The sequence below is a fragment of the Pangasianodon hypophthalmus genome, chromosome 7 (assembly GCF_027358585.1).
Source record: "Pangasianodon hypophthalmus isolate fPanHyp1 chromosome 7, fPanHyp1.pri, whole genome shotgun sequence".
NCBI classification, from domain to species: domain Eukaryota; kingdom Metazoa; phylum Chordata; class Actinopteri; order Siluriformes; family Pangasiidae; genus Pangasianodon; species Pangasianodon hypophthalmus.
Genome location: NC_069716.1, coordinates 20,363,488 through 20,382,679, shown reverse-complemented (window position 1 = coordinate 20,382,679; position 19,192 = coordinate 20,363,488). Strand labels below are relative to the sequence as shown.

Genomic DNA, 19,192 nt, shown 5'->3' with positions numbered 1-19,192 from the left:
CAGTAGATGGCAGAAGGCAGAAATGCCTTGTTGATAAGATAGGTCGGAGGAAAAGGGCCAGAGTGTTTCGAGGTGACAGGGAGGCAAATACCCACTCTTTACAGTCGTGCTGAACAGAAAAGCATCTCAGAACACACAACAAATCTTGAGGCAGATGGGCTAAGACAACAAAAGACCACATCAGGGTCCATTCCTGTCAGCTAGGAACAGGAGTCTGAGTCTACAGTGAGCACAGGATCGATGAGACTGGACAGCTAAGGACTGGAAAAAGGCCAGACAATGTTTTTGTAATCTCCGACTGTCCAGTTTCAGATTCCTGTTCTTGGCTGACAGGTGTCACATATACTACAAATCAAAGGAATTAATCAATTAACCAAGGTTTCATTCTTTTTTATATAATAGTCACTACTGGTTGAATATAAGTCATGACCTCTTCAGCTCCACAGTAATACCATATAGTGGTATTTATTTTTAAATACTGTTACTTTAACTGTAACACCCCTGTTAAAATGGCAAGCTTTTGTGATGAAAAAATTAAACCAAGTTCAATCATGTCAGAACTTTTCCCACCTTCAATGTGAAATTACAATGTATAAAAAAATAAGCAAAAAGCAATCAGAAACATTTTAGGGAAAAATAGGAAAAATAAAAAGGTTACAATAATCTGGTTGCATAAGCGTGCACACCATTTTATTATTGGGGATGTGGCTGTGTTCACAATGAACCAATCACATTCAATCTCATGTTCAAAAGTAATTATCATACAGCTGTCATCAATGAAATTATTCTGATTAATTCCAAATAAAGATCAGCTGTTTCTGTAGGATTTTGAAGCCATGGTCTGCAAAGAGCTGACAAAGTCTATACAGGGTCTCACTGTCAAAAGGAATCGGTCAGAAGAGGGGTACAACAATTTCTAAAACATTAAATGTAACACCATGAATGCCATCATCAACAAGTTAATGAACATTGAGCACCACAGTGACAGTACCAAGAACAAAATTTACAAAAGGACAAGACAAAAACTTACCAGGGAGGCTGCCAAGAGACCTACGGCAACATTAAAGGATCTGCAGGAATATCTGACAAGTACTGATTACTCTCTGCATGTGACAACAATCTCTCGTATTCTTCACATGTCTGGGCTATGGGGTAGGGTGGGTAGACAGAAGCCCTTTCTCACAAAAATCATCCAAGTCCAACTAAATCACCCCAAACCATGTGGCAAAATGTGTTATGTGTCTGATGGGCCCAATTCCAAAAGGTATAATAATTCCATACTTCCAAAGGTATGTTGCGTGCAAAAAAAAAAAAAAAAAAAGGCACATCACCAAAAGAACACCATACCCACAGTGAAGCATGGTGGTGGCAGCATCATGCTTTAAGCCTGATTTTCTTCAGTTTTATCTACAAATATCAGTCGATTTTAGTGCAAAACATTCATTTGTCTGCTAGTAAGCTGAAGATGAAAAGGAATTTCACCTTTCAGCGTGATGGTGACCCAAAGCATACATCCAAATCTACACAGGAATGGCTTAACCAAAAGAAGATCAATGTTTCTGAATAGCCTAGCCAGAGCCCAGACCTGAATCCAACTAAAAATCTGTGCTGTGACCTGAAGCCTGTTTTTGCAAGAAAGAGTGGGAAAAAATTGCCAAGTCAAGATGTGTCATGCTGATAGACTCTTACCCAAAATGACTGAGTGGTGTAATAAAATCAAAAACTGCTTCACCAAAGTATTAGTTTAGGGGTGTGCACACTTATGTAACTAGGTTATTGTAAAATTTTTCTTTTCTTTTTTTTTCTATAAAAGTTTTACGGTTTTTGAAAGGGCATGCGGTTTGTGTCATGGGGCTTTCTAAAGGAGTACATTTTTTAATAGTAATGCTTAGAGGTGCTGTAGAGGTATTGGAGAAGCTACTTTGAAATTTCAGCATCTCAATCTACAAGCTATTCAAGATTTACAAAGTAGCTAGCTACAATACAAGTTTCTAAGAAAAAGGAGTGAAGTACACAGAAGCTACTTTGTCAAACTGAGGAAAATCAACTGTGACATTTTCTTAATATTTACATGCTTTGGAAAGGGTATGCTATAACAAAGTGATTTGCCATGGTAAACTTTCATATTCATAAACACTGATAAATATGACCATGGATGTTCGATAGTCGTGGTTTCATCACTAGAAGAATGTGTTCTTTGTAGGTGTAGCGTGATGATGTGTAGCGTGATGCTGTTATTCTCCAGACAGGTCTGTGCAAGCTGATGTGTGTAGCTACTCGCATTCTACACTAATTAAGTAGTATTGAGCTTGATTCCTGATTCCATTTTTTAAAAAATAATATTGAAGTGAAAAGGGAGAATGTTTGTTGCTCTACACAGGTACTTGGTGAAACAGTAGATGGTTATTGGAAAAGCTAGTATTGTGCTAATTGTAGCTAGCTTCTCCTCAACACTAATGTTATGACTCGTGTGTGACAGCCATACACATAACATATACACATATGGCACATAACCATACATACATTAGCCAATATTAGTAGCTCTTGATTTTAATGTTTTGCTGTATAGTAGTTGTTAATGTTTATATGGATTCGTGAGTTGCTGCCTCAAATTATAGTTGACTTCTTCCATGAAGCAGCGACTTCCTGAAATGAATTTTATGTAGTTATGTAATACCCTCTATTTTGGAAAAAATATGCAACGTCTCCCAGCAATAGGACATTTGAGGAATACTGTGTATATGATATATGATATTTAATTGATTTTTTTAGCCTAATAACCATTCAGTTACACAAAAGCCATTTGATAACAACTCATAATCCAGCACTAAGCACTAAGTCCTCAATCTATTTCTGAAGTGAATAAACATACCATAATCAAATGCACTGCCTTTACAGTCTGCTGTACAGCCTGCATCATCTTAATATGATTGCAAATCACTCAGTCCACCAGTCTGCCTACAGCAACTGAAAGGTATGCGAAGTGTTTAAGCATATGGCTAAAATAAGGAATGGTAAGTGATGTAGGAAACTGTAGTCGTGAAACAATTAACAGTCATGAATTAATCATGTAGCAGGATCTCTCAGTGCTGCTTCAAACTTAGAAAGTTTTTGTACTGTATTATGCTTGTAATCTACTGCATAAGAAAGAAACATGGCTGCTGTTATAAAAGTGTTTCTCATTGATCACAAAAGTTTTGTACCAACCATCTTTGTCTCTTGGTAAATTGTTTGAAAGAAAATTACACACATGCAAATCATGCACTGCAGATGGAAGTTTCTTTTGGCCTGAACATGCTGGCTTCAAAACAAGGATCTTCTAGCATTTCGGCACAGATCTTCAGCTGGGAGGAGGTGACCACTGAAATGTGTAGGCATGCTAATCTATCTCCAGGTCCTCAGGTACATTTATAGCTCAGTGCATTATTTTGATGAATAGTGCATAGTGAGGTGTCTAAGCACCTTCACAATGCTTTGCCATCTGAGAATGTTTACAACCAGAGACACCTGGTGTTCTCTTTTCCCATAGTTTATTCCCGTCAGCTCACTGTACATTTATTACAGATTACAATTTCCTGCTCTGTTTCTTCGGCACACATGAATAAACATAGGCAGTGTGCTCGTTAGGTAGCCATATGGTTGGGGTGTTTGCAGTACTTATGCATTCCTGTGTAATGCTGTTGTGTAAGATGTCCTTGCAGGTGTCAAGGCCCTCTTGTGACGTCTGCCATGCAAAGGAAACATTCACTTTATGTCCTCACGGGACTACTTCTGTAGTGTTGTCCTTCAACTTCAACTCACTCTCCACCAAAGCTGTCTCTCTGGACCTTAAAAAAAATCCATGGACCAATTCCAATACCCTACTTAGTTCTTACTGTGAGCCTGGATCAGCACCGTTGATGGCTGGGCTAAGTTCAAACCACAGGGACCCCCAAATCCCAGCTGTGATTTGCAGCTTACACACCCATAAAGCCAAGTGCTATGGTCAAATGCAATTCTTATTCATCTCAGAGTGGTCGTGAATGTAGGACAAAACCTATAATGAGCCTAACCTTCCTCAATAACAGTCGCGGTGGACTGCCTCTCCCTGATGAATGATGTTCCTCAGTGTTCAACCTTTCTAAAAAAAAAAAAAAAGAAAAAAAAAGCTTAAACAATGTGTTTGTACAGCCAAACTCTCACAGAAAATATTTCTTCTTTGCCCTAGTACGTACATATTGATCACGTCAGATAAAAGAGACCTGGCAAAAATAGATCAATACAACAGTAGAAAGGAAATTGAAAGTGGCCAAATGAATCAGAAAATGCAATTAAATTGCAATTAATACAGCTCAAAATCAATTTACAACCAATTATTCTTTTTTTGAGTAGAAAAAAACCTCCTCATCCACATCCCCCCAATCCTTTCTGTGCCAGGATATGATTCACTTGTCTCACCCTAAATTCTACCTCCAGTTCATTAGTGCAAACAGAAGTGAAACCAGAAAAAATCTCTTATTATCCCTGCTACACGCACAGGTTCAGCTAACTCTACTTACGACTGGGAGCTCTTTGGCAGCGAGAGCAGCAGGGGCTCGGTGTGTTAAAGCAGTGAAATGACGGTCGAGAGCAAGCTGTCGTAGCAGCTCATCCTTGCAGAACGGCCTGGCAGGCCCTGGACTTCCACCTCAGCTGTTAAGTGGAGGTGAGAGAATCATGCGGCCTGCTATCAGACAGTTACCCACCGAGCCTTGTTTATGTGCCTGTATTTTCCTGATGTGAAATACGGGCACAGCTTTCAGAGCGCAATAACTCCCTGCACCTTGTGCCAAGGAGGCACGCACAACCACCCACACACACAGGCACGGAGAGATGGAGCATATGCACACACACATGCTCTTCTCATTCTAATATCATAAATAGTCATTTAGAAAATTAAAACTAATATAGAGAGCCATGGCACCACAAGGTTTAGTGCCATGTAATCTTATTACTTTGTAATTGTTATGCCTTTTCAGCCAAATATGTTGCTAGTTTCTCTCTGATAGTAGACTGGAGGGGTAAAGGTCAACGTTGAGAGGCCAGGCTTCATAATTGGTTCATGCAGAATATTCTGCTGCCACACACCTTGCATTGGATCCATGCTAAATGAGGTGTTTTACTTTGTCTCTCACTTTCTTTCAAGTATCATTTCTCGTGCACATTGTGTTTAAGCACTTTTAAAGGTCAACACTCTTTTGCTACTTTGCTAAGTATGTTTTGGCATGTAGCCACTTCATATTTTCTCTCAATCTACGCAGGTACAGAAATACCCTTCCTCTGCTCTGCAATAATAAGAGAGAGAACGAAGGTGTGAGAGAACATCTAGCAGTTTCTCATGTATTTAATCTTTTCACTTAGTACTGGCATCTCACACTTCCTATCACCAGGGGTATTTCTGCAATACACAATAGCTTAAGTAATCATATAAGCTGAAAGGAACATGTTCTTATTCCAAGGTCTGTCACCTCTGGTTTAGAGTGACTTATATGACACACTCTGCAGCACTCTTCTTCCCAGTACACCAGTCCTACCCAAGTTCGCACACAATTTCATCAAATCTAATGAGGGAGCGTGGTTTCATATGAATGAAGTCATAAAAATGGTATAACACTAATTACCCTGTACTTCCAGTATCCATTCAGAGCTTTACATAGAGTTGACTTCTGCAAATTCTTATGAATTTCGTATAGCAGAGCCATCGCAGCTAACAGAGAACATTAATTGAATGTTTGAGGTATTCGGGTATCCTAAGTGTAACGTGTGTTAAATAGAGACAGGACGCAAGCGTGTATACTCAGCATGATGTTGATGCGATAATCATAAATATTCCAATATTTCAGACACGGATAATCCATAAGCAATACATGAAAACAGAAATGAGGAGGTAAAGCCAGAAACATGTAACACAGAAAGTAGAAAACAAGGCTTAGACTAAATGACTTAATGATGCATGTATGATAAGACTTCGCGAGAAACAATCGGAAAACACCAATGACTTGACAGGGTGGAGACAGGACAGAAACCAAAACAAATGCATAAAGCAAATGGCCATACACGAAAGCACATGACATACACTAGAAACACAGCACTCATTCGAGAGAAGGAATTTATGACAATAAGTAAGTATTCTAAAAACATCACTATGATAATATTTTGCTTCACAGTGTTATTAGAACATTGCATATAACAAGTTCCAAGTCAGACCAAAACTAGCATTATGGAATAATTACAACTAAAAACAATTCATAAAAAATTATACACATTGTTACAATTATTCATGTAAAGGCATTAGAGTTTATAGCCTTGTTTATAATGCATTTCTAGAATGCATAATAAAGTAGTGTTTATAACACTTAGACTTAAATACCAAAGAAATTCATTCTCACTTTGATTAGTGCATTATGTTTAGTCAGAGATAAATGCTTAGATTTTTAAAACTGCAATAAATGTTAAATGACAAATCAGACAAAAAAGTCATCATAAATGTTTGTAGTACATTGTAAAGCTGTAAAGATTTGTAGCATGATTTCTCTATCTCCTTATAGTTCATTTAATATAATAATAATTCTTTAATTAAGGAAAGAAAATAAAAACAGGTCCCATAATGCAATATGCAAAGATGGATCTCTTTGGCATTGGTAATATAATGTGTTATGAACACTACTTATAATAGTCATATTAACAATTCATAATGCATAATATGAGTAGATAGTTAATAAAGTTAAATGTTTTTTTATAAATAAATATAATAATGTGTATGACGTGCTAATGAATGCAATATAACTATGTATTCATTGTAATATAAGTATCATCTTTTCTTCTTCTTCTTTTTCTTCTTCTTCTTCTTCTTCTTATTATTATTATTATTATGCATTACTGTGAAAGTTTTGGTACTAGGATTAATGATACTATTGGGACATAAGAAAACTACTTGTATGATGTATGGGAAAATGAAATCTTATCAATGGTTTTACACCTGATAAATTTCCCTGCTGCTAGAAAGTCTGGTATATTTTGTCAAAAAAAATGGCTAAGACCCGCCTACTTTGATTGACATTCCTGATGACCAACCACAGACCTTTTCATTTTTTTTTTTTTTTTATTAATTTTTTTTTTTTAAACAGTGGGATGCCATGATTTTTTTTTCTTTTCCAGTGCAGTAACTATAACCATTTTTTTTCCTCATGTGAAAACCTGACACCAAGGTGCTTGTAGTATGGAAGTATGAAACGCTAATTCGTCTGCAATCTTCAATATTCTGCTCACAGCCATTGAAGCAGCTGAAGTTGAAACTAACACCTGATTGAACACATTTTGCAGTACATACTATTATATTTAGTGACTGATTTTATTTCTGTATCACAAAATGACTAATTCACTTTACTGGTAATTCATTTTCTAATGCATTCAAGCCTAGGACATGTGTAAGAAATTTGGATTAAAGAATTACAGACTTTGACTGGAAGGCTCATTTAATTACATCCATCTGAGCAGATAGTCTGCGAGTTTGCCTCAATATGTTAGCACACTGAAGTGACATCTCATTTAGCACACGTGGACCTGGTTCATCAGCTTATTACTATTAAGTGGCTTGTATTTCCCTGTACAATTCCTAGCCAGACCACACTTAAAGACCTGTATTGATCCTCATGGTACACACCATCCTCTCATTTCATTAGGCCTGGTGCTGTTAATTACTCCACACTCTAACCTTGTGGTGTTTCATTTGGACCGACAAATTAGGTGAATTAAAAAAAAAAAAGTTGATAAAAAAAAAAAATCCAGCAAAAAGCCTGACGGTGTAGATCCCTGTACTGGCAGCATCAAATTCCCAGGCGGCATAATAATTAAAAAAGTTCATCAATGTTCCCTTTGCTCATCACATTATGCAGAGGTTGGGCTCGCCTGTAATAGTTCTGGAGAATTCATTTAGGAAATTAGACCAGTTTGATCTGCTTCTTCATCAAGACAACGGTCCAGTGCTCCCTGGGAGTTTTCGGTGGATAAACCTCCCCCTCTGCTTTTTGTCTAATGGAAGGGAATAAACATATAGTGAAATTTGCTACATGGTTTATTGGTGTTTTTGTCCTCACACTACTGCTGTCCTCGCATGATTGGTGTCCTCCAAGTGGTCTTATGACATCTTCCATGGATATCCAGCCATTTGGTGATAATAATTTCATCGCGATGGGCTCAGGAGTGTTGAAAAGTCAGTTGCAGAGGGAAATGAACGGAATTATTGCTTGATTTAATTAAGTATTAAAATTCAATTAGATATGCTTTCCACTAAATTCAAAAGTGAGTTTTGTCAAGAACTCCCCTGGAAGCAGGCATACTTGAAGGACACCTCCAACAATAATAATTTGGCATCTAACTTAATCAGGCTCTCATATTGAAATCAGTGACATGAGGATTAAATGGAAAAAAAAAAAGCTTTTCACATTGAGGTCTCGCTAAAAAACATCTCAGATTTTGATGTTTAAATATTAGTACTCTACTGGACGAAGGCATTATCAAACAGCATTTTCAGCAGAAAGACTGAGTAGTCCTTGAAGTGGAACGCTCACTGATGGGGTGATGGAGCGCAAAGTAAAGCTTTCATGAAGTTATCGGGTTGCTAAGGGCAAAAAAAAAAAAAAAAAAAAGTTATTGCTATGCTTGAGATGAGAGGCTGGATCCACTTGAACTCTTCGTCCCTTGCCCTCTATGCTACTGGATCGCCTCATCAAAGCTAAAGTCAGACCTTGTTTTACATGTGGCACTGATTTATCCAACCAAACACCTGGTTGATGTCATTTCAGCACAATAGTGAAGGAGAGAGCGTAGAGGTCATGAACCACAGTGCTTTGACAAGCAGGGAAGGATGATGAGGTAGGAGAGGAGCTCACTCCTGCCTCAACCTTCAGCGCTTGTTTCTTCCGCATGACATTTAAATTGTAAATGGGTTTGATCTTCCTCCTATCGAGTGACCTGACAGTTTTGTTCATTGCGAGTGGCACTGGCATTGTCTTCACTTGATAATGTGAAAAGCCCACTGTATTAGGGCTCATGTTGGAACAAGAGGAGGATCACTTATCACTGTCACTTAGGCCTCGTCTGGCAAACAAGCCACCTGATGGGGACACTGATTAATGGAGCTGGATAACTTTGTGAGCGCAGCAAGAGCACCACACAGGTTCTGTCTGATTTATACTTAAGCATATGGGCACCATATGGATTCAGATGCTTGATGAAATATGGTGGCCAACAACAGCAAATCTCTAGGTGTCATATTTATTTATTTATTTATTTATTCTCAGGACTTGTATAAATAGACAAGGTTTAATAAAGGTGGTCAGTTATGTCATTGTGTTTGGAACAAATTAAAAAAAAAAAGAGTCGAACATTTTTCCAAGCAGAGATAACGTTGTTTTGATGCTTCATGTTAAGACTTTATTTAATTTAAAATTAATTTTAAATTCAGATTAAAATATAACTATCCCAATGACCTACTGATGCTCCATTTATAAGTAATAGTTGCAAATATTATTTATAGATATTATTTGAATCTAGAAAAGCTTTTATTTTTTTTCTTGTCATCATTACCCTCTTTGGAAGATCACTGAGACAAGGTACACAAGACTGCCTCTCATGTGTAAACATACTAATACATTCATCTTCATTAACTGCTTCGTCTTACTCAGGGTTGCAGTGAATCCGGAGTCTATAACAGGAACTCTGGGATTGAGGTGGGAATACACCGTGGCTGGGATGCCAGTCCATTACAGCGCGCCATGCACACACATTTATATAATCATTCACATCTAGGGGGAAGTTAGACTTGCATGGTTTTTGGAAGTGGGAGGAAACTGAAGAACCCAGAGCTAACCCACATGGACATGCAAAACTCAAAATCCAAGCTCAGGATTAAACCAGAGACATGATGCTACCCACTGCACCACCGCACCACTGAAATCATGCTAATCCCTAACAGCACCAAGATAGGAACAGAAATGAGGAGGAAAAAAAATAGAAGTATTAAACATCAATATTTGGCAGCATAGTTACATGTTTATGTAGTGTGTGTCTCTGTGTGTGAGTGTGAGTGTGTGTAAATGTGTATATATACTATATATATTAGGATGTACTGTATGTAGTGGTGTACTGACATGAGGTATTGCTTTGGGGATCATGTTTTGTTATGATTGGTTGTTCTTGTAATACTAGTCGGTCCTTGATGTAAGTAGGTGCTAAATGGTGTCCAAATATTGCATATGAAAAAAAAATATATAGTATCATGTCCATTCATTTTGGCACAATAGCAACAAACAAAGAAACAAAGAAACAAACAAATCGAGTGCTGCAATATTTCAGGCTGGCTAGTCACGTTCAAGCAAACACTGTACTTAAGTAATGTGTAATAAAATTAGTCTTAAAGACTGATTACACATCAGAGACTTAAAAAATGCCCAAGACAGTCCCTTAATGAACTTTCTATTCAAATTCCAAAAAAAAAAAGCCTATAGTCAATATATTTTCAAATAATATTAAATCGACATATTTAGAGCAAGCCTCGACCAAATGTAAGTAAATCTTTGGTTATACAATGACATAGAGTGCTTCGTTAGATCAGCTTGTTTTGACCATGTCAGGCTGATATAAACCTCTCAAGTGTTTATTTACACTTCTGATACACTTAGAGGTATTGACTAGGCTCTAAGACCTCCAACATTTATAGCAAGAGTTATTGATTGTTAAAATTGATTTTGAGCTGATGGAAAAAGATGCTTAGTCACGGCGGACATGAGTAATTTACACACCGAGTGAAAGCATGGAGGGAAGATCTTTATAAACCTGGACTAATTAAAACAATAACAGCCATCCATGTGCAGCACTGCAAGTATTCTTAAGCCTTTCTTAGGCAACACAAGTTTTCTTTTTTCTTATTATGTCAGCCTCTTTTTCAGGGTTGTAACTGCAGTTGGCATACGATGGATGGCCGTCAAGAGGCGATTGAGTAGTACAAATGAGGACATGGCTTCCTCAGATTGTAACCTTATTTATTTGTAAGAGTAGCTTTAGATAAAAGAAAGAAAGGAAAGAAATCATTACGACCAATAAAGCTGAAAACAGAAAATGCTAATAACAAATATCAAGACAACCGGCTTGATTGTGCAAGAAGGGCAAGTAAGGGTAAGAAATGAGAGAGTGTGTAAATGCCTGTGATTTTTGGCAAGCCCTGCGCTGTCCCAAGCTGCCTATGCGTGTAGCCTTTTGTGAAGAATACAATCCTGCCAGCAAAATAGCTTGTCGAAAGGCCCTCCTGAAACTAACGTTTTCAGTTAAAGCACTTCAAAAAGAGTCAAACTGGCATTTCAATATGGATTTTGCACCCTGAGAACACTGGGCTTACGGGCTAAAATATTAGAAATGGCATCTGATATTTGGAAAATGCACTAGAATGGATTCAGTCGTATTCTGTTTTCTTGGCACTTTTGCTATTGCTGTGTGATGTAGCCACGGCTATGCAGGATATCTTTCTATATCCATGATCCAAGTGGAACAAGCATCCTACAGAGGACAAAATGTGTCCAGTTAAAAAAAAAAAGAAAAGAAAAAAGCATTGAGCATTACACTATATGAGGACTAAAAAAAGAAGCAAAGATGTCTGTGCATGTATTCTAATGTGCTCTGCAGTGCATTAAGGACAAGGTGATTTATTTTTTTTTATTTTTTTTTTTTTATCTAAGTCATTCTATGTTTATATATTGATTGAAATATCTTAGCCAATAATACAATGTATTATGACTAGGCAAAAAAAAAAGGGAAGTGTATGAAAGCTCTTTATTAAAAGACATCAGTGCTGCTAAATGTGGCCCATAGCTTAAACATATGCGGTAAAGGCACTACTCCGTGCTTTCTAGTCCAGACCTCAGGCTGTTTTCTGGCGGCCACTATCCTCATCGACATATGCTGTTGCAGTGCACAGTGTTAAAATCCATTGGAGTTCAGTAAATGGAACATGTTCCTGTGTTCGGTCGTGGTCATAATCAGTGCTGTTTCTTCAAGAAGCAGTAAAGCATGATCCCACATGGACCCTTAGAGCTGTGGGCGAACATCTCCTTAACTCCTTATTATCAGCCACAACCTTCTCTTTTTTCTCTTTATTGGAAGATGCTAACATTTACATGCGGCAAATACTTAATACTTGGGAGATAGGAAACCAGCAAGTGACTGAGTATAGGAAAGACAAAAAGACAAAAATTTGTGACAAAAATTTCATTATGATTGCAGGTGTGTAGTTGTAATTGTGTAATGTGTAGTCGTATTTAATGTATTTAATGTATAGTATGTATTTAATGATTGGGCATGTACTGTGTGTTTGTAAGATCATGTGTATGAAAAGTGTGGGCAATTATAAGAATAACTGTATGAAATATCTAAAAAAAAAAAAAAAAAGGAAAAAATGGCAGTGAAAACAGCCATAGCACTAACGATTAAAAGAAAAAAACAGAGATTACTGCACCACTGAATTCTCGATTCCACTTGGTTAGAAGGTGTTGATTAATTTTCTATAACAGCACAGTCCTGGCTGTTAGGTACATAACAGGTTTCTCTTAATGCATTCGTGCTATGTTATCATTTCTATAGTAACAGCTAATTCACAGGGACTTGTACGGCAGACACACACATAAAAGGATTAAAAATGTGTGTAATTGCTGATATGGTAAAGTTTTCTTATTTAGCATTTTTGAGACTCAAGTGTCAGCGGTAACAGTCAGAGGTAAAGCTGTTCCTTTTAAGCTTTGCGTTTGTGGTTTTTTTGGCAATAAGCTACATTTTTTTCTATTATTAACTTTAAGATTTAAAAGAGAGAGAGAGAGAGAGAGAGAGAGAGGGACTTGTGAGAGAACGAGTGTATATAGCTACTATATCACAAGTGCTAACAGGAAAAGCAGCTTGTTTCACAGACATTCCACAACATTATATGAAACTGTAAATTAATAAAAAAGCATGACATTGTTCTTTAATAAGGGAAACCTGTTAGTTTTGGCACACTGCTGTAGTACAAAAGGATTAAAGCACTTCGAGATGTGTTGTTATCGGAAAATAATCACCTTCAGGTTGGTAAGAGTAACCCCGCTTTGTGTCAGGTCTCATCACGCCACCCTGTCGCTGATTATTCTCCTATAACAGCACACCCCGTTGTGTTCTACTCCTTATATGTGTTCCCGATTGGAGGCGTGGAGTCTAATGAGGTCACTGGGCAGTTATAATGTTCTATTCCTTTTGTTTTTGAATGCTGAAACTTCAATCCCCTCACAGCTAGTACAAGCCCCAAAAGGAAGAGACATACTGAAATATTTAGAGCAGACGGAATATTTCAGGCCAATGACATGCCATTATCAGCTTTTGCATTGAACACTTACATCCACTTAATGATCATACGGATGCAATTTCCTCTCAACTTTCTTGAGGAAATTTCCCTTAGGAGGGATGGAGAGAGACCTTCGAATGTCATAAATTCTTCGTAATAAACTGAACCAAAGCAATTATGCAAGTCCAAAAATTGCCATTAAATATTAGTGCAAACCAGTTTCTCATCTATTCCATCCAGCACCTCTTGGAAAAAGGGGTTGGGGACATATTTAAGAATAGTACACAAATTATTTCCAAACCTGGCAGCGCGAGGCCCATGAATAATAGCATAAAGAGGTGAGGGAATGAAAGGTTGCGTGAAGGTGAGCGGCATTAATTTGCTTTTAAGTTTATGGGAGATTCCTGCACACTAGGTACACTCCACCACCTGCTGCAAGAGACAAAGCGCCATTCTGGGTGTCAGTGACTCAGTTTCATTAGCAATTTACCAATTTACCAGCAGAAAAATAATTTCCAAAAATGGATCATTACACCATGTTATAGGGAATGCTTTATTACTGTAAACGCAAACACAAAGCATATCCATGGATGAATCCTTTTGGTCATTTGTTTCCTGACATGGAAATTACCTCGTGAGTCATAACACAGTAACAGGAGGCATAACAGAATATCAAGCTGCACAAATTGCATGTGCTAAATTGTTATAATGATCAGCTGCTTATGATGGAGACAAAGCAAGTGTAGGATGCCAAAAATGTATCAGCTAGAGCCATGGTTCTTAAAGTGGGGACCAGGGACACCCAGTGGTGCATGAAGCACAGCCAGGCGGTCCATGATTTTCTAATTTTCTTGCAGCGGTGAAAATTACAACTTACCATTATCAATGCTATTAAGCTCACAAAATGTCTGGAATCTAATGACAATTTTAGTAAAAAAATTCGCAGTTTTGGTGGGAAATCTAGAAAAAAAAAATAATAAAAGTAATAAAAACCTCTGACTCCAATAAATAGCCAAAATGTTACAGCACACATTTAAATAACGTGCATAATTTTTTTTTACAATATTTCATAGACATTAATATTTAAAATTAAAATAAATCTGCATACATGATTAATGTCATTTTGTGGAAATTAATTTCAAATACATGAAAACTCTAACCAATAAATCTGTGCTGAGGGTGTCCCTGTAATTATACACACACACACACACCCCCCACATATATATATATATATATATATATATATATATATATATATACACATTTTTTTTTCTTCACTGTAAACTGTTTAAGAATGTCTGACTTAGTGCAGCTATTGTTTCCTGGTGTAACTGAAAACATAAACACTCAAAGTCAATGCAGAGAGACACGACAGTACGGCGTCTCTGGTCAATACAGAGGATCAGGTATGTAATATGGGAAAATGTGATCACTCAGGCATTATCTAGTTGTCTCCTACTTCAATTACACTTTGAATCAGTGCACCACATGTCTTTTTTTCATCTATTCTACGTACATGTTTCTTTTTATTGAGCTACTCTTTATTCTGTTTGTGTATTGTACCTCATCTATAGAGTGCGTCGCACAGAAGATACATCAAGGCGTTTGTCTCGGTACAAACAATAGTAAGTTGACACTGGTGTCAGCTCATCGCATTGCATTTATGCATATTGAAGGGCGATAAAAAAGAACTACATAGTAAAGGATCCGAATAATGCTGTGCTCACGGGTGTCGTAATTAAAGGAATCGTATTTCTTTGCTCAAAAGGAATTCAGGCCTCTGAAGGGTGTTATTTAATCCAAAAAAAAAAAAAAAGCCCCACTCTAGGCCACTCTAAATTAAACTCTGAACTTCAGAAGGAAATTGCGTGAAGTTTCCTTCCCAAGTTCTTCTGAGAGCAATGAGAACAAAGGAAGATGAGTGAATCATTAGGCAGCACATAAATTCATCTTAATAACCCTTCAGAGCTTCCGCTTTCTCATACAACACCATCAACAATTACTGATTACCAAGGTAAACCAGGATTCTCTCACCTCCCACCACAAATTACCCAATAATGGCTCGGAATGAGATTACGCTTAATGCATTTATGTTATGCTAAAGGTAGTTTGCGGTATCAGGTGGCATCAAATGCAATAAGCATGCAATGGCACAGAGTGAAGGATTTAAATTCTAATAGCCGATGTTCTGTGAAATAACACCATGCTTTCTCGGAGTACAGCTTTCAAAAAATTAAGAGGTTAAGCTGTGCAATCAAGAGGCTAATGCATGGAAAAAGCTTATGGAGCATAGCTGAGGCAAATCCAGTGAGCACAATGACACCCCATTAACAGGATGTAGGACAGCGGGAATGCCCAAATGAACAAACAGATTTCCAGGTGGATAGGATGGCAAGCCTCTGTCTCTGGACTACTTGCACTCTGTCTAAGCTGCTCCTTTGACAAATGATTCCATATCAAAGGGCCGCACACTTATTTGCGCTTAATTGATTGGATAGGAGACATCGAAATCCCTGATTGGTTTAACTAAAAAGAGGCTGAAACATGCCATGGCTTCAGAGAGAGCTCGGTACAGTCACTGAGGTGAAATAAGGCTTATGGCTCTAAATCCAACTGATTAATATCAGAACATAAAAAAGTAAGATAAATGAATCGAGTTCGAATGCAATGAATCACACAATAGGGGCAGATTTGCAGCCGTAATTCTACAGGTTAACATTCCTTTCATCTGTTCATTAGCAGGGTCGACCTGAACCAAGACCTTCTGCGGGGCAACTCTATAAATGCACTCAGTGTGCTGTGTTAAAGCGAAAGGAACAGACACCACATTAACACTTTACATGTAATTAATAGAGGTGAGAGAAGCCAAATACATTCCTAAAAAGGTGGTAGGGAGTCTGTAATCACATGCTAAAAAAAAGCATGTATAAAAGAGGAAAGTGCCAAATGTTTAGGTGAAAAAAGACATATGGTGTTTTCTGGCTTAGACATAAATGTACCATTAGCATACGCATAAATTCGTGACCCTACTATGCGATAAGTCTACTTTGCTGAACATTTATGCTATGCACAGTTTACATTACACTGGCACACTTTCAACGTATAATTTAAGAGCTTTTTCTTCTTTAATTTTCTAATGTTGCCACAGAATATGTAGAACATCTGCAGTTTACATCGTGCTGTTGCAATTTTGGCAGGCGCTTCAAATATGGCTGCCAGAGAATATTACTGAGATACCAGGAATATCTCCATGGTGACATGGACCGAGGCTGGAAGGCATTCAGCAAGCTGCTTGTGTAAATAAGACTAATTCTCTGTAAAGCATACCCAAATTAGGCATAGATCTGCTCCAGGAATTGCTTGCGTCCATCCAAATCAAAGAAAAAACCCCGTTGATTCACAAGGCTAGCTAGTTTGTTCATGCAACCTGTGATGTAAAATGTTATTTGCTGTCAACTAGCTAACAAAATCATTGCAAATGATACATTTAACATGCCTATAACCACCTTATTTGACAGTAATGATGTTATTAGGGTGGTCTGTTCCATTAATACTTGTGATAAGTCACACATTTCAATTCAAGACATATCTTCTAGATGAGTCAGTATGAAATAGACCTGCTTGTTTCGTATGCGTATGAGTTCAAGCTGAATAAACAAACCACCTATTGAGCCAACAAATTCAAAATATATTCATGAATCTACCTGGACACGTTCAAACAAGTCCACGGACACAAGACAACCTGCGGTATAGCCGAGCCTTTCTGTGTGTTGTGCTTTTTCTCTGTTTGACATGGACATGCTGTGAGCACTAGTGACAGGCCTTGCACCCAAAGCTCACCACTGACCTTTCTGATTGCGTTTTTTTCTTTTTCCAGGTTCGTTACATGTTTGTCTGAAGATGTCGGCCGAAGCTTCCCCAGGCACCCCAACAGTGCCATTGTGTGTGTGTGTGTGTTTGTGTGTGTGTGTGCAACATTTCTCTGCTTGTCTTCCAAAATCATGCCTACTAGCTCTGAATGGTGAACGCATGCAGAGCGCTGAACCTAAAACCTGCTGCTTTGAGTTTTACATGTTACAATACTTAATCTCTGCATGACTAGTCTGTTGATAGGCGCTGGAGGGAGTTCCACTTATCATCCAGTATAAATCATTATTAAGATGTACTTATTCACTGCTGCCTTCTCCCAGATCGTTGCGTGCTCAGTCAGAGTGCAGACGAGTGCACAAATGCACAGTCATGTGTGCAGTGCAGATTTCAAAGGGAGAGAAAACTGGTTCTGGTGTTATGGAATGGAGAGCGCCACACTATCTCACTTTCAGTTGGTGGTGGAAAGATTGTATGGTGGTCCCACCAAGCTCGGATTGCCGCCAATGCCAAGGTTCAGCATGACCATACCCAAGGAGGGAGGGGTCAAATCCTGCTCCATCTGCTATCTGATTTTTGGCAACAACATGACGGCTAGCGGTAGGCGTTTCTGCCAAGCTCAGTGGTGATGGTGACGTTAACCCTGTGCTGTAACGGACAGAGAGTTAAGCCAGAGCTGGAATATAGGTCAGGGTCATCGGGTGAATTTCCCAGAGAGGCATGTTTTTATGTCAGACAAATGATCAGTGTCCTCAAGTCAGGACCACTTCATCAACACTAAGCGTTTAGGTGTTCAATGTTTCACGCCCGAATAGGAGGCCTGTAATTGGGAGTCTTTTTATTTCCACTACTGACCTGCTGTGAATAAAGCCACCAGAAATGAATTACTGAAGAGGGGACAAAGCACATAATGTAAGATATTATTGCGTAATTTAACAATGTTCAGGCCATTGGGACTTTTCATCACCTAATGTATAGCCTTTAGACTAGAATTGCTATGGAAACCGAAGTCCCCGGGTGACCAAGTAGCCTTCCCACACAGACAGCCGTTAATCATCTTCACTGCAATACTGGCGTAGCAGAATTTAGCCAATGTGTCAAGCAGCAATTATGTATACTTAGTGTTGTCTCCGCCCTCTCCTCTGCGTTCCTCTTGCTGATTCTGTCTCTTTCTTGCCAGTCAGCTTCACTCTCTGTCTCTCTTCTATCTTTCTCTGCCTCTCTCTCCCTCTCCTCTAGTCCTGTTTTATATAATCACTAAGCCTTTAAAAGCTGTTCATTAGCTCCCTTTCATCGAGGATGCATACAATATTGAGGAAGAAAATAGAAACGGTCTTAGTGCCACATAATAAGACATTCCTATTATATAAATCATATCCGAGCATTTAGCCATTATACTTTCATTCTGGGCTGAGTGACACACCAAATTACTCCATCGCTCCATTGCTTTCTTTGCATATTGGTTTGCGCAGATCACAGACGCTAATGGAAAGAGACGAGACAAAGATTATGTTCCGGTAGATGAGAGGAAACCGTTAAAGCCATCACAAATCTGTTGCATACCTTCATTACCTCAGTCCAGCATCGTAGTTTCAAGGGGATTTGACAGCAATACGGGACTTCCCATATTTCAAGGACAATGTATACGAACCTGGACAGCCCACTGTTGACTCATAGAGCAATAGCGATGTCGGCAAAGTGCCATTAGAGGTGATCTCAACAGAAATGGTGCACGTCTGTGTGAAGGACAGGCCAGCAATTAAAGCCTGCATCTACTGTATGTCAACAGGCTCAGGACAAAGCTGATTGCCTTTTCTATATTGCCTCACATGAAGTGCCGGTGCCATTTCATATAATGCTAGAAGATCTAAATTATTTTCAGCTCACCTCTGCGACTCCAGATTCTCTAAAGATAGCGGTCAGTGTATTAAGGCGGTACACTTAAGA

The 19,192-nt window shown here is 38.3% G+C and overlaps 1 protein-coding gene across 1 annotated transcript in view; it reads right to left on the bottom strand.

The window, feature by feature from the left end:
• The window catches only part of pcdh11 (protocadherin 11), a 185,363-nt gene that overhangs the window by 85,354 nt on the left and 80,817 nt on the right, over window positions 1–19,192 (bottom strand). The window lies entirely within an intron of this gene.